Genomic DNA, 13,306 nt, shown 5'->3' on the forward strand with positions numbered 1-13,306 from the left:
AGGCTATCCACTCTAGTATTCTTGGGCTTCCCTTGTGGCTCAGTTGGTAAAGAATCTGCCTACAATGTGGAAGACCTGGGCTTGATCCCTGGATTGGGAAGATCCCCTGCAGAAGGGAAAGGCTACCCACTCCAGTATTCTGGCCTAGAGAATTCCATGGACTGTATAGTCCATGGGGTTGCAAAGAGTTGGACACAACTGAGTGAATTTCACTGTCACTTTTTCACATAATAAAGGTAATAATTACTTTTAACATTTTTATTTTATATTGGAGCAGAGTTGATTAAAAATGTTGTGCTCGCTTCAGGTGTACAGCAAACCTATTCTATAACAAAGGAGGCAAGACTATACAATAGAGGAAAGACAGTCTCTTCAATAAATTATGCTAGGAAAACTGGACAGTTACATATAAATAAATGAAATTAGAACATTCTTTAACACAATACAAAAAAAATAAACTCAAAATGGATTAAAGACCTAAGTGTAAGACCAGATATTATAAAACTCTTGGAGAAAACCATAGGCAGTACACTCTGACATAAACTGCAGCAAGATCATTTCAAGCCATCGCCTAGAGTAATGGAAATAACAAAAATAAACAAATGGGACCTAATTAAACTCAAAAACTTTTGCACAGCAAAGGAAACCATAGGCAAAATGAAAAGACAACCCACGGAAAGGGAGAAAGTATTTGCAAACAAAGACTGACAGGGACTAGTTTCCAAAATAATTGCTTTTTGTAATAAAATTATATCTGAGACAAGTTACAAAATATACTTGCCAACAGTCCCAGCATACATTCATGCCTATTGTGTCATTGTTAACTGAACCAGCACTAAAATGAAAAAGGGTTAACCAACTTAAATCCTTAAATTAAAAAATTGATTTGAATTTTCATAATTGCTTATCATCTTGGAGGTGCTTCAACAACTTCTGTAACCACATAAAATTGAGAAAAATTATCCCTGTAGCATTAATCATCTTATAAATCATGTTTGATATGTCTCAGTGTAAAGCCATCCAAAGACAACCTTCATTTTAAACATCATCTGCAGCCCATCTGGGACTCTGACATATGGTAAATCCAAGACTTCAGTGGAATGTCTCTGGTTCCCTATGGTAACTAGAACCACATGCAAAAGTCTCCAGTGACAAACTAAAAAGTATGAAAAGAAAAAGAACTTCTTGATGCATTTCCATCTATAAACAAAACATTAAAAAAAAAAAGACACTGCAAAGCTATTATGGCCTTCAGATTTAAGCAATAAGAAAATTCTAACTACTGAGCATACAATATAATTTGTTACAGCCTGTGACTAAAGACCACAGAACAGTTTCACTGGTGCCAGATAGGGGGGAAATCCTTAATTACTGAAGATATGTGTCGTAAGTTTACCAGAACTTTAAACCACTAAATTTAATTAAAGTTAGCAGTGTTATCATAGGAATGATTGCTTTGGGAGAGGAAAGAAACTTGTCCTTCACTCATTTTGTGGTTGATGGTAGACTGTGAAATAAAACTGAAGGACGCAATAGCAGAAAATATAGGGCGTGAGAGTAGACCAGTGGTATCCAGAATTTCCAGTGGAGATATATATGCAACAGTATCTTGGCATCCAAAAAGTCTTAATGCTTTATCTCATCAATTTTAATTTCTATTTCTATAGTTTACATGTGATATGTAATAGTGCGAGAGTGTGCTAATTTGGTTCAGTCTTGTCTGACTCTTTGCAACCCTATGGACTATAGCACACCAGGCTCCTCTGTCCATGGGATTCTCCAGGCAAGAATACTGAAGTGAGTTCCCATGCACTCCTCCAAGGGATCTTCCTGACCCAGGGATGGAACCCTTGTCTCTTATGTCTCCTGTATTGGCAGGCGAGCTCTTTACCACTGGTTCCACTACGGAAGCCCATATGTAATAGTACGGTGATATAAATATAACATAAAGAAATATGCATTTATTTGAGATGCATGCTCCCAAATTCCCATCATGCATACCTTTTAGTAAGAAAACAGATTAAACTATAAAAATAACAATAATGGCTAGGTTCTAGGCACTATTCCAAAAGCTATACATGTAATATTTCATTTATTTTTTACAGAAGCTCTGTAAAAACTATTAATAGCCCAGTTTTATGAATGAGGAAACTGAGTCATAGTTACTTACTCAAGGTCCCCAAACTGCTGTGGTAGACTATATTTGAAGCCACATAGTCTGGTCCTGGTGCTTATATTAGAGTAATTTCATTACACAAGCAATGGTGATATTAAATTTGATGTTTTGTTTACTTTTACCTAATTTCAGAATGTATGCAAAGAAACAGATTGCATAGAACTTGGCCAGCATGGACTCTTGCAGTCAAAACTCTGCCCTCAGTGTACAGAATGTGGATTCGTTTTGGAAGCACTACTGTTGGCAATGAACAAACATGGGTGTGTTTATCATCTAAAAGAATTTCCTAAATATTCAGCAGAATGAATGTTTTCTACTCATCACTGCTCACCCAGGTGATCAAAATCAGAAGCTATAGATAAGATAAGATGCCTGTAGGAAAAAAGACACACAGAGGAGGAGTGCTGGAGAGACTGCCAGGGCCAATGGGCTGCTGCATAAAGGAAAAGAGACATTGTTTTCTAGTACTGATTCTACAACTTACTATCCTTGTGTTTTTGAGCAAGTGTTTTAACTTCTTTGGGCTTCAATTTCTTCATTTCTAAACCCCATGGACTATACAGTCCATGGAATTCTCCAGGCCAGAATACTGGAGTGGGTAGCCTTTCCCTTTTCCAGGGGATTTTCCAAACCCAGGGATTGAATCCAGGTCTCCCACATTGCAGGAGAATTCTTTACCAGCTGAGCCACAAGGGAAGCTCCTAAAATGAAGGAACCAGAGTAAATGATACCTGAAATAAATCTGAGTCTCTAGCCTTTTATAAAAGCTTAGAGCCAAGGGGAAATTTTAACAGTGACAACAGGAGCCTGAATAACAGTCTGACTAAGAACCTAGCAAACTAGCACCATTACTCAGGTTAACATAGGGCCAAAGCTAGAGAAGAAAGTTAACATGTTAGTTGGGCTGCCTCCAAAAGAGTTTCTGGGAAGAATTAGATTGCAATTCATTGTGGCTGAATTATCTAACTGTACCACATAAAGTAATATTCTAAGTTGTCAGTTAAAAATAACTTCATGTGATTTACATTGCAAACAGAAATTCTTAGAGGCCTAGAGGGGCTCAGGGCACTTCTGCTTTTTCAGGTGTCTTATAGCATCAACCCTCCCAGCAGTCCAAAATCTGCTTGAAACTTATAATTGGCCCTCACACACTATCTTCAGTTCCACATCCATAGTTCTGAATCCCTGGATTCAACAAATCTCAGGTCATGTAGCACTGTAGCATTTATTACTGAAAAAAAAAAAAAAAATCCCTGTATAGGTGGGCCAAGGCAGGCGAAATCTGTGTTGTTCAAGGATCAAGTGTATTTACATATGCTTTTACTTCTCAGTGAAGAAGCATGAAAACAAGATTTGAAAGTTGTTATCTGAGTCTTTATGTTAGACAAAATAACATCTTTAGCATAGAAAAACACAATGCAAAATAATTGCTTTTTTATAAGCCAATTACAAGTTTTAAGAGAAAAGGTCAATATCATCTTAGACAATATTACCCACTCAAAGGACGTAAGTACAAATTGATGCACCTTCATTCATTTCATTTAAATAATGTGCAACAGTATTTAAAGACGACAGCGAAAGTCTAAAAGGGAGGCCCTCCTGGTACACCCTTGGCTAGGCCACTGTTAACAGACTACTACATAAAGGTGCTCCCCAAGTACTCCTGTAGAGCGTAGCAGTGTAGTGGTAGTGTTAGTCCCTCATTCATGTCCGACTCTTTGTGACCCCCATGGACTGTGCCAGGCTCCTCTGTCCATGGGATTCTCCAGGCAAGAATATGGGAGTGGGCTGCCATTCTCTTCTCCAGGGGATCTTCCTGATGGGGATCAAACCTGGGTCTCCTGCATTGCAGGCAGATACTTTACTGTCTCAGCTACAGGGATGATCCTGTAGGTAAAATCAGATTAATCTCAACCTATGACACAAAGCCATCACTAAGAAATGAGCTCCTGGAGTGGAATAAGTGGTAGACGAGTATTTGGTTGCAATCTACTGTAAGGGGCAGGTTTTCACCTGGAATATTTTAAGGGTTTCTACAACTAATCAACTACATTATCCAAAATGACCTCAATAGTACCTCCTGGAGAACTTCCAATTTTAGGTAGAAGTTCATCTTTGAAGACAGCTAACTACAAAATACACTCTTAAATAGTTGAATACATTGCTTTTATGGCAGGAATAGATTAGAATAGCCACTTAACATTTGTAGATATCTTTCATCTTTGCTTTTCTACAGCTAATGATAAACTTCTCTTTTTGAGAACAGGTAGTTTACATTTGTTCTGAACTGGAAAAAATAAAGCCAGGTTGCAACTACAGAGAACAACCTGTGTCCTTGTAGGTCTTTTTCTAGAAAACAAGCACTTCATTTATGTAATAATTTTCCCCAAAGATGTCAACTTTAGAAAAAAACAAAGTAGGAACGCAGTCTCATTTCAAACTACTCAGGAATAAAATTTCACCTAGTACAAGATTCTTGTCTAATTTCTCCAAAATACAGCTTTGAAGTAATGTTAATCCTTAAATCTTTTATCTTTCCCACAGGTAGTTATGCAAATTAGCTTCTAAGGCAAAACTTGATTATGGAGAAAATTACCCTTGGATAAAATTTTAAGTAAACTATAAAATCTGAGAAACTATGGTTTTATATACGTTCTATACATATTTTAAGCATACTGAGGTTTGAGGTAATGGTGTTGAAACCAACAAGAAACAAAAGAAAATTCTCAATGCACACATCTCAAATCATTTTGCCTTTTAGGAAGGATAGATGGAAGATTCTAAAAATCTTTCCTGCTTACCTTCAGGGTTTACTCCATTGTATTTAATATTAAGCCTCTCAAGTCCTAATACACATTAACAGATTTGGTTGCTGTGAAAATTCCATAAGATATCCTTTTTATTATCTTGTCTTGACAAATAACTTTAGGAAGTCCACTATCTGCTGGCACCTAACCTACGGCCTGACACACAGTTGTTCTTGTTCATCATTCAGTCACTAAGTCGTGTCCAACTCTTTGCAACTCCATGAACTGCAGCATACCAGGCTTCTCTGCCTTTTACTATCTCCTGGAGTTTGCTCAGACTCATGTCCATTGAGGTGGTGATGCCATCCAACCATCTCATCCTCTGCTGTCCCTCTTCTCCTTTTGCCTTCAATCTTTCCTAGCATCAGGGGCTTTTTCAATAAGTCGGCTCTTCGCATCAGGTGGCCAAAGTATTGGAACTTCAGCTTCAGCATCAGTCCTTCCAATGAATATTCAGGATTGATTTCCTTTGGGATTGACTGGTTTGATCTCCTTGCAGTCCAAGGGACTCTCAAGAGTCTTCTCCAGGAGCACAGTTTGAAAGCATCAATTCTTTGGCGCTCAGCCTTCTTTATGGTCCAACTCTCACATTCGTACATGACTATTGGAAAAACCAATAGTCAAAGCCATAGCTTTGACTATATGGACCCTTGCCAGCAAAGTGATGTCTCTGCTTTTTAATATGCTGTCTAGGTTTGTCATAGCTTGGCACATAGTATTCTTTTGATAAATATGGTTGCTCATTGAGAATTTGTCGTGGGGAACTTGGCTACCAGGTCCCAGCCTTTACAAACTGGCATTGCTTACCATGGTGCTTCTGAGCACTTATCACTCTGATGTCCAGAGGTATATTAGATTATGAGGCTGACAAGAGATTTATGCCCTAAATAATGAGTTGCACAAGCAAATGTAGGACCTAGGCAGGTGGAATGACTGAGGTAAGTTGCCCGGGTAGGGACCAGTATGAATGGAAGAGGCCGCATCTGACTGAGCGTGACAGGCACTGTGCACTGAGCTCCTACAGAATATTGTCTGTAAAAATGCCAGCCTAGTGCAGCACATCGGCCTTCCCTCTTGCCCCACCTCCACATCAAAGAGCAAAAGGAAATTCTGCTTTTTACCTAAAATGTCCCTATTTTATCTCAACAAACCAATAAAAACAATGCCCCTCGCCTGATCCCTCACAATAATGGCGACCCCTGGGGTTTGACTCCAGGGTCCGAGACAGAGCACAGAGTTAAGACGTGACTCTGACATGAACATGGGACCTGGCAGGCTGAGCAGATGGTCAATTACAGACTGAAAACCACAGATGGACAGCTAATGGGGCAATAGAAAAACATGTTTCTCACATGGGAATCCAATGGAGTTCCTCACTCTGCTCCTTTGTGTGGTATTTCACTAATATCTGGAAAGTTTCAAAGCCAAGATACATCGACTCAGATGAGAATTCAGCTGAAAAGAACAGCATCTACACCTACCCTGGAAGATGAAATTATAAGAGCTGCTAATCTTGTGCTTCTGGGCAGTGGCAAACCAGTGGCCAAGAGTGATGGAACACTCTTTGTTTTCTGACTGAAGAATTTTATGGAAGCACGTTACGTACATAAAGAGAGACCATTAACAGGGTAGGAATTTTTCATTTCTCCCAAAACATCCAGCACCACATCCACTTTTAAAACTGGAATGCTCGACAAAGACTTTGTGCTTGGCCACTGACATATTCTCGTAGCCACAAAGAAAAGCCTGTTTCAGGTGTGTCTCATTTACGACCTATTCTTTACCAGTATACAGCAGACTGTACTTATGGATAGAGAGGTGACTGAAAAAAGCCTAAGGAAGAACCCACAGGACAGTCTAGAATGCCCTCTCCACTTTCCTCTTATTTTTGTTAGCTTTTACTTTGCTCTTCACTCCAACCAGGCTCCTCTCAGCTTGTGAACTTTGCAGACGAGGAATGCTGTTGGAAAGCCTACCTTGGAATGTTTCCTTGAGTCAGGTGGAGTATGCAGTTTGGCCAGCTCTCATCGGAGCAAGAACTGCCCAAGAACTCCAAGGAATGCCTCTCAGCACACTGTCTGCACTGGCGTGTGCCCAGGAGAAACACTATCCGTCCTGCTAACCTTTGAGGCATAACCTTTTATTCTCCCCAGTGGAGCTTTTTTCACCAAAATTGTTCCTTGTGAGTTGCGTGGAAGACTATGTTTTGATTATAAAAATCATTTACAGTGAGTATGAATTTTTCTATCTCCATATCAGTCACTCTTAATCTTTTAAACTTTTAAGTAGAATGCTTTCTTCCACAAAAAAATAGAATATCATGCAATGGCCTTGGCAATATCAGTTGATATAACTCATAAAGACATGTCATTAAGAAATTTATAAGAAATTAGTTGGGCAACTTGAAACTACAGAGTATAAACATTATTTAAAATTCTAAATCATTTGTCTTTTTAGGACTGATCAGAAAAATGAAGTTATTCATAAATTATGCTTACATAATTTTGAAGTGTAGCTTCTGATGAATATTTAAATAAGCTCAGCTACATGGGCTTGTCATTATTAACTCCATGTAAACAGTCCAGAACATCATGGTCTAATGGATTTCTGTGACGATGGAAATCTCTGCTCTGTCCAGCATGATACACACTAGCCTCAGGTGGCTTTGAGTGATCAAGATGTGGCTAATATGACTGACTAAATGAGTATTTATTTAATTTTAATTACTTTAAATTTAGATTAAAGTAGTCACATGGAGCTAGTGGCTACTGTTTGGATAATGCAGGTCTAGAGACTTGTTACTCAAAGCATAGCCACCTACAGAAAGCATCATCTTCACCTGGGAACTTTCTACAAATGCAACTTTCAGGTCCTACCTCAAGACTACTGAATTTGAGTCTGTATCTTAATAAGGTCCCCAGGTAATTTATGTGTGCATTAACATTTAAGAAGCATGAATCCAAAAGAGTCATCCTCAGCATTGGTTGTACCCCTAAAATTACCTGAAACGTTTTCACGGTTTTAATGGGGTCAAAATAGTTTCAAAATAAAACCAAAATCTATTGCCTTTTCCTCTGTGTTGGCATTTGCACTGACGGTACCAAAGCAATGGAGGATAAAACTTTGGCAGCTTCCCTGGAGGCTCAGTGGTAAAGAATCTGCCTGCAGTGCAGGAGACCCAGGTTCGAAACCCGGGTTTGAAAGATCCCCTGTCAGAGGGGCATGGCCACCCAGTCCAGTATTCCTGCTTGGAGAATTCCATGAACAGAGGAGACTGGTGGGCTATAGTCCATGAGCTCACATAGAGTCCGACACAACTGAAATGACTAAGCAGCAGCAGTTTGAGTCAAGTCACTGGAACCAAAATGTAGAAGTCATCATTAATTTCTTCACTGTCACACTGTCACTTGCAAGGAAAAAAAAAAAAGTCCAGTTACATTTAAAAAATGTTTTTGTTTTTGGTGATACAGGAAAACATTCTGAATTTCTTAAATCCTGACCACTGAATGCACTTTTTTTTAGTATTGTTTGGGAATAAATAAATTAGGTATACCTTTGGGTATAAATCATTGACTCAAGAAAAACACCTGTGAGACTGAGTTATAAGCTAAATGAGGCTCTTTTTCATGAGAGACTAATTATAGGCAAATTATGGCTATTCATAACTGAGTATTTGGTAAATGTGAAGTGAAAGTCTCTCAGTCGTGTCCAAGTCTTTGTGACCCCATAGACTATACAGTCCATGGAATTCTCCAGGCCAGAATACTGGAGTGGGTAGCCTTTCCCTTCTTAGAGGATCTTCCCAACCCAGGGATCAAACCCAGGTCTCCTACATTGTAGGTGGATTCTTTATCAGCTGAGCTGGAAATACTTTATTCAAAATGAATGAAGTAAATCTGTCACTTCAAGGAAAATTATTAACAATGTTTCCAATGATAACCTTTGAGATTTAAAGTGGAAATTAGGATTTTAGAAAACTAGTATTTACCATTAAGGTCCTCATATTTTCCTAATACCGAAAGATTAGATTGCTGGTGAAGTTAACAACTGCATTTGAAAACCCTATACAATTCACAGAATCAATATTTTTTAAATGATCAATATATGAGTAAAAAGACTCATTCAAGAAGCAAGATAGGACAATGAACTGTAATGTATTAAGAATATACACTTATTGATATGGTTTTATGTTCCAAACTGCATATAACCTTTATGAAACTACCTCTTGTCAAGTTTTATATAGTATCCAAGAAGAATACAATTATCTGAAAATTCTATTAAAATACTCCTGTTTCCAACTACATATTTGTGAGTCACAGTATTCTTTGTATCATTCAACCAAAACAACTTACTAGAATGTAGAAGCAGATATCAGAATCCAGCTGTCTTCTATTAAGCTGGATATTAACGAAATGGGCAAAAAAGAAAACCAATGCTTTTCTTTCCAATAATTTTTTGTCTTGGAAATAATAAATACTTTTTATAAAATAGATTATGTATTAATATATGATGCATTTATTATTGCTATTTTTGAAGGAAATCATAAATGTTTAAAGTTCTCGGTTTTAATTGCTTGTACAGTAAATATTGCTAGAGACTACTTCTATTACTGAAAAAGCTCTCTGGGGTTCTCAATCATATTTGGTAGTGTAAGTTTCCTGAAACCAACAAGTTTGAATGCTGATGGCCTTGATAAGAAGAGCATTAAAGCTAAGAATCACCACTCTCTCTACCCAAAATTTGAGAATTGGTTGCTTTCAAGGATTCAGGGAAAAAAAGGAAAGCATTTGGTATCTTCAAAAGAGAAAATACAGAGTCATATTCACACGTTGATTCATTCAACCCACTTTTTGGCATCCACTATGACAACCCATAGAAAACACCTTTAAGAACTGGCAAATATATAGGCACATTTATTATAGCATGTTTACAGTGTGACCTAAGAACATTCTGAAGCCCACTCAAGAGTGGAGCAGTTGGTTAAATTACAGCACAATATCCTACAGAAGGTGATGGACAGGGAGGCCTGGCGTGCTGCGGTTCATGGGGTCGCGAAGAGTCAGACACGACTGAGCGACTGAACTGAACCGAGTATGCAGCATTAAAGATTCGATTAATAATTTATGTTTCTAAAACTGAAATGTTGTCCATAATATATTATTAAATAAGAATGCAAGTTTCAAAGTACTGTGTGAAGTACAGCCCCTTTTAAAAACAAGGGGACAGCTCTGTATGTATGTACAGCTTTACTTGGACTTCCCTGGTGGCTCAGATGGTAAAGCGTCTGCCTACAACGTGGGAGACCTGGGTTCAATCCCTGGATTGGGAAGATCTCCTGGAGAAGGAAATGGCAACCCACTCCAGTATTCTTGCCTGGAAAATCCCATGAATGGAGGAGCCTGTTAGGCTACAGTCCATGGGGTTGCGAAGAATCGGACACGACTGTGCAACTTCACAACTTCACTTCACAGCTTTACTTATATTTGGTCTTAGCAAAAGGTAGAAAAGGACATACACCAATCTGTTAACACTGGTTATCTGGGAAGAGAGTGGGAGAGGATGTGACATGAATTGTATTATTTGCTTGTCCTGTATACTTCTTATTTTTTTAAATTTTGAACTCCCTGTTTATTCAGCTTTTTTCTCTTCTATGCCCAGTGGCCCTTGCTTGTTCTTTGTGGTGCCACACAGTGGTGAAGTGAAGTGAAGTGAAGTCGCTCAGTAGTGTCCAAATCTTTGCGACCGCATGGACAGTAGCCTACCAGGCTCCACCGTCCATGGGATTTTCCAGGCAAGAATACTGGAGTGGGCTGCCATTTCCTTCTCCAGCGGATCTTCCCAACCCAGGGATCGAACCTGGGTCTCCTGCATTGCAGGCAGACGGTTTACCGTCTGAGCCACCAAGGAAGCCCCCTCAAAAAAAACAATTCCACATGTGTGTGAAAAAAATTCCACACGTGCATCAGTGGTTCCTTTGAAGACATCGCAAATCTCAGGAGATTAAAATTTTTCCACCATATGCGCCACACAGTGGTAGACATCAGGAAATGCAAGTGACCTTTGACCACTCTGATCTTTCTGAAGGAAAGAGTGTAAGGAGAGAAGCAGCAGCATTCCAATTGTATTTGATTCAGAGCATGAAAGTGTCATAAGAATGTTCAGTTTTCTCCCAAACTTGTCAAAAGTTGGTTGCAGCATCGATGCTTCAAAAGCAATTAGCAGATTTGTGCTGCTGACTAAGGATTTTCTCACTTTGGAGGAGCTAGTTGCAGCTTCAAACAGCTATCGCTACGTCTTTTATGCCCACTTTCCACTTTACCTTCTTCCGTCAATCTCTTCAGCGTCATTTCAAAACAGTGACCCACTACTACTCTACCCTCCAACAATAACATTCTTTTCAGCTCTTAGCACATGTCCTTCCTTCCCAGTCTTCATTCTGGATTTTCATGTATGTTTCCTCTGTTTGAAACTCTCCTCCTTTCCCCACACCACCCATTCCTCATTCAAGTCAAGAAGACAAAATCACCTTTTCTAGAAAACTCTAAATACGCCTCAAATACCCTGCTCTGACCTTTCTCCAGCACAGCATTTACCATACACTCTCTCATAATTCGTAGTTAGTTGCCCATCTGCCCAAGTTCAGTTCCCTGAGGGCAAGAACCAAGCCTGCACTGTTCTCTTTCGTGGCCCAGCATCAATCTGCAAGGCACATTGTACTGATTGCAATATTTTTCTCAGTTTCTCTTGATTTTATTGTTCTTTTTTAAAAAAAAAAAAATAAAAGTCCCTCTTCTATTTACTGTTAAGGATATACTTTGAGTCAAGCTCTGGGCTAAAAAATTCATATACATTATCTGATTTAACCTTCTGCTAACCCTTAAACCTACACTACTCTTCCTCCTTGTGGAAACTCAGTGTTTTTGGATACCACCTGCTGCTCTGATCTCTCTTCCTCCTCTGAGGTATGCTGTGCTCCACTCCAACAAAACACAGACTTTAACTATGTTTAAGGAATCTTAACTTGAACTCAGCTATTACTTAGCTTAGTTTACTTAGCCTACTGGATCCATGGGATCCAGTTCCTCATGCTAACACAGTAAATCTAAAAACAAAGTCATATCAAATTATAACCCTCTGGGACACACACTTTTATGGGGCACATAAAGAGTAATAATGCCTTAAACCCAAACAAGGGAAATTTGAACATCCCAGCTGGACTTTGAGGAAGATACTTTTAGAAAGGAAATTCTCAACATTTGTTTTGTAGACAATATCTTTGAGGTACCATCTACTCCGCCTGTTTGTAAGGAAAACCCTGTGTTTGGAGTAATCTTGTGAGTGTTCAATCTTGTTCCATGACTCAGAGTTACCACAAGTTTTCTAACCATAGTAGAAAAGAAAACAACTTCATTTCTTTTTTATGTATGGATTTCAATGTTGTTTATCTAAAGAAAACAAAGCAAACAGTGAAGAACTATATTTGTGACTATTCTGATCAGACATAAACTGTACAGGATTTTGTGGTCCATTATAAAGTATTAAATCACCCCACTCCAGGGAGGTCAGGGTGAATGTGAACTGACTCCCCAGGTGCTGGGTACAGTGTTCTTTATCTTGACACTCAGTCCCTCAGGATGTCCTTGATGTCAGACCTTCAAACAGTGACAAGCCATATGGACATATGTAAGAAAATTTTATGTTATCGGCTCCTAACGTGATAAGATAATGACCAAACTCTCCAGGTCAAGATGCTTTCCTTCCCTTCTGAGTAGTCAAGGCTAGCGAGCCAACAAGTAGCTAGGGACCGGGGATGGACAACTGAAAACACGTGGCAAAAAAATCCTTTTCTTGACAACTTACAAAGAAGAACTTCAAAATATTAGTCTGGAGGTCTTGGGAGCTAAGTGAGTAGAATCAGAAGGGTAGATTAATGAAAATGGCAAAGAAATAGATGCTTGGCATAAGAGGCCAACTGACTTCGGTGTAGGATGGACAGACTATGCTTCCCTCTGCCATCTAGTGGTGAGAGACCCTTTGTAGTCTGTGACTCGGACTGACTTCTACTCCACAGAGGACATTCTGGCTCATTACCACATTATTGAATCCTTCTCAAGGGAAACTGTGAGGTAGATCATTTTCTGTTTTACAGATCAGGAAACTAAGAGTCAGATAGATTAAATGGCTATAAAAAGTAAGAGCTGGTACATATTCTACACCTTGTAAGCTAACCTGTACTTAGTGTTTAGAGAAATTCAGAGCAGTGATTGACTCTCCCACCCACCCGGCATAGATGAAGAAAAACATAGAGAAATCTTATGGCAAT

At 38.9% G+C, this 13,306-nt stretch overlaps 1 non-coding gene across 1 annotated transcript; it reads right to left on the reverse strand.

Annotated features, from left to right (window-relative positions):
• Window positions 1–10,940: 10,940 nt before the first annotated feature.
• Window positions 10,941–11,007, reverse strand: LOC128050103 (small nucleolar RNA SNORD42). Its single transcript, XR_008199616.1, has one exon. It is a non-coding gene; the product is annotated as a small nucleolar RNA SNORD42 (small nucleolar RNA).
• Window positions 11,008–13,306: the final 2,299 nt, after the last annotated feature.

Source organism: Budorcas taxicolor, chromosome 6 (genome assembly GCF_023091745.1).
Source record: "Budorcas taxicolor isolate Tak-1 chromosome 6, Takin1.1, whole genome shotgun sequence".
In the NCBI taxonomy this organism is placed as follows: Eukaryota; Metazoa; Chordata; class Mammalia; order Artiodactyla; family Bovidae; genus Budorcas; species Budorcas taxicolor.